Source organism: Aplysia californica, unplaced genomic scaffold (genome assembly GCF_000002075.1).
Source record: "Aplysia californica isolate F4 #8 unplaced genomic scaffold, AplCal3.0 scaffold01230, whole genome shotgun sequence".
Lineage (NCBI taxonomy): Eukaryota > Metazoa > Mollusca > Gastropoda > Aplysiida > Aplysiidae > Aplysia > Aplysia californica.
This window is the reverse complement of record NW_004798500.1, coordinates 68,500-72,394: the sequence shown is the minus strand read 5'-3', so window position 1 is coordinate 72,394 and position 3,895 is coordinate 68,500. Positions and strand designations below refer to the sequence as shown.

General features: G+C 42.1%; 1 long non-coding RNA gene across 1 annotated transcript in view; it reads left to right on the top strand.

The window, feature by feature from the left end:
• Nucleotides 1-3,895, top strand: part of LOC118478925 — a 20,715-nt gene that overhangs the window by 15,338 nt on the left and 1,482 nt on the right. The gene's annotated exons all lie outside the window — the stretch shown is intronic.

Genomic DNA, 3,895 nt, shown 5'->3' with positions numbered 1-3,895 from the left:
TCTCTCTGGTGTCATGGTTAGACGACACAGGCTTGCCAACTGTCTCCAGTTTCCCGGGACTGTCCTGGGTTCCGCGATTAGGAATTTGGGGAGGATATTTTAGGCTCCGTGTTCCATGACCACTTGGACGGGCCAAAGTTTGAACGTCTCTTTTTGGTGTTTGTCGCCTGTTTCTGTTCGTTTCGTTGAAAGTGGGTGGTTTGTGTGTGCTCTGATGTGGTTTACTCCTTCTTTCCTATATCGCATCTGTCGTCTTTATCTCCCCTCCTTCTTTTTTGTGTTTGTCATTCCGTTGTAACACCTGTAATCTTCGGCACTTATATGACCTTATTGTGTTTCAAGTGCCGTAAAACTTTTACTAAAACTAAACTTTCGCTGAAGTGACTGTCTGCTTATTATGAAAGACACACGATTTCATAGACAATCATGCGGGGCCTGCCACACTTCTATTTTATGTCCCTTCCGGTCAATATCAGTCATATGAAGGAAATCTAAAAACTGAGTTAACTTTATTATTTAAAAAATCACCTTTCCCCTACAATTTAAAATAAGAATGAAGCAAATATGACCATATTTGACGAAAATACCGAACTTTTAAAAGTGCGAGGTGAAGAAACATGAAAAGGATAAAATGGCCTCCGAAGTTGAGCAACATGTTTCCATAGCAATGGGGGTCTTAGAATTGAGATAGAGACTTGAAATTTAGCAGTTATCTTGGCTCTGCCACTACAAGGTAACATACAAAAGTAGAAAACTATTCATTCGTAAAGAAAAAACTTATGGACCAAAAATAATTTTAACGAGAATGGACTTCACACCAAATGCAACGAAAAATTAGCATAATACTAGGTACCATGCAGGCACTAAATGTTCAAAGTAGCTGTATGTCAAATTCATCTGTTTCATATATGAAAGGCCTAGTGTCTCCTGAGAATTTTGGTACCATACTTTTACCTTTCAGTCAATATTTAAGAGAATGGCAGCTGTTTCAATTTAGCATAATAATAACATATTGCTGAAGTCCTTTACTGGCTGCAACCCCACGTTTGACAGATAGTAAAAGAGAACCAAGTGCACCAAACATCTCTACATTAAAAGAGTACATGCACTATAACATAGAAATGAAGCCTAATATTTTTCAAGACTGTGAGATCATTACAAAGTCAGTATTTTATTGCCTCAAACACGATGATCTGTCGTTATTTCAATAAAAAAAACACCGAGCGTTGTCTCGGCCGGCATCGCACCAGCCTTCTCGGCTAGCGAGCCGGCTCAATACTGTAGTATACTGAGTGTTCCCGGTAGTTAGCCGGTATTTTACACATTTCGTGTTAAAAATGATCTTTGAAAACTTAGACCCTTTTTTCAAGGTTTTCTTTCTAAACTTCAAAGGCCAAAAATAATAACCACGGGAAACCACACTCAAAGCTGTATATTTCCCCGTCAATGAAAAGACGGTATATAATCATCAATCTTTCTGCAAACATTCGAATGCATGGGTGTCAATTTTAAACCGGGGGACCTCGCATTTCGACCGCGAAGGGTTTCACTTTCCAAGGCGATTCTCCAGCTCCAAATACCCGGATATACAAACAACTTACACTATAATAAAGAAGAAAATCTGAACAGCAGTTGGTGTTTATAGCAAAAGAGCAAAGAAACAGAGATCTGAATTACTCCCATTTCACTGAAACCACGCGCTCGGAAGGCCGCGAGTCGGCTTATGTGCCGTATTTACGCTACCTGATGCGTTTGCAATTGTACCATAAAACACACGAGAGCACCCCCCCCCCCACACACGCACATACACATACCCACCCATACAAACAGACCAACACACATACACACACATGCACAGAGACCGCCTCGGTGGCCTCTTGGTAAGGAGTCCGCTCTGAGAGATCTAGAGGAAGGTTAGTTAATCTTTTAAAAGCTCTAAAATACAATTTAAAAAAACCCTGCATTTTTAAAGTCAATCCAATTGTAAAACTGAAAGATCAACCAACAGGCGATAGCAGCTAGCAGGGCACGCCCACACAGTCAGCTGTTTACGTAAACAAGCTTTTAGTGAGCTAGAAGTTCCCGTTTTTACTCGGTTTTACCTATCAGAGTTGTTTACATTTCAGACCATTCATGCTCGAAAAGGGGTCAAAATCTTTTTAAAAAAATAAAAATAGTTGGGAACGGAGAACGGTGGAGCAAAGATTTTTCTACTAGTGGAGAATCTTTGGTTGAAGCAAAGGTGGCCATGAGGTAATGGTTCTAAAAATAATCTCACAGCTACACACTAGCAAGGTTCAAATTCCTTTATCTCGTCACCCAAGCTCACAACAAACCACACACACCTCCAAAATAAATCAAAATAAAATATTTATAGTCGGTTATAGTTGTTTATTTTTTAATCTTAAATGAAGCAGAAGACACCAAGCTTTCCATATATCCAAAAAACAAAAATTTCATGGAAAGTCACCTTTTTGCTTTTCGAGCGTCGTAGCGGATAATAGTACAGTGCGTCTTACGACTGATATTGAGCGGGGCAGACAGATTTATAGCATGTTCTACATGTGCAGGTTTTGTCCATGCGCCGAAAGTGATCTTCGCGTCAACAACCAATTCTCCTCTCCTTACCCTTACCTTGCCTTACTTTACTGTATTACCGTACCTTACCTTGCGGTATCACCTTACCTTACGGTATTACCTTACCGTATTGATTTGCCTTACCTTACCTTACCTTACCTTACCTTACCTTACCTTACCTTACCTTACCTTACCTTACCTTACCTTACCTTACCTTACCTTACCTTACCACAGTACTGTACCGTGCCATATGTACCTTACTTTACCTTGCCTGTGTGGGTGGTCGGCGGGTGGTTTGTTCCTTCTTTCCTGTAAAAAATCTATGGTATTTATCTCCCCTCCTTTTTTGTGTTTGTCACTCTCTTGTAATATCTCTAACCTTCGACACTTCTATGACTCTATTGTGTTGCAAGTGCCGTAAAACTCTTACTAAAACTAAACTACCTTGCCTGGCCGTGCCAAGCGGGTGGTTGGGGGGTGCCACTGATAGGTCCTACTTCTTATCTTTCCCTGTGTCGTTTCTGTCTGTCTTGCTTCTTCTCTGAACTGCACGGCCGTGACTGTGTCGATGCGCTTCATGTTACTGAAGCTCAAACTTTGTCGGGCCATGCCGTATGCCATATACCCTAAGTATACCATACATAGCATATGCTATAGGCCATATGACATATGTCATGCCACACACACACCACACTACACATATATAGCTGTACCCCCCCCCCCCGGGGGGGGGGGGCGGCGGTGCTACTGACTAAAATATCTTTAGGCCGTTACCAAAGGGGGGACAATAACATGTTCTTATGCTCAGTAGAATTGTAAATGGGCTGATTCATCAATGTCATGCTCATAACTGTGCCTGTAATGCATACGAGGAATTTGCTGCGTTTTCTTTACTAATCCTTGCTATCGTCTTTTTCCCTCTACTTCTTTTTTTTGTGTCACTCTCTTGTGAACTGTTATCTCCGGGGCTCCTTGATAGTTGAAGCAGACTTTGTGCTGTTGAGGTTAGAGAGGTGAGCAGAGTAAGTCTGATTCACTGTAAGGACTTCTCTGTTGTTGACATCCACCCCTTGGCGCTCATATGACCTTATGCAGTTGCGAGCGTCGTAAAACCTTACTAAAACCAAGAACACCACACCACACCACACCCCACGACACCACACCACACGACACCACACCACACCATAATATGTCTCATACCATTCCACACCACACCACACCACCCCATCCCACCCCACACCACACCACACCAAACCAAACCACACCACACCACACCACACCACACCACACTACACCACACCACACCACACCACACCAC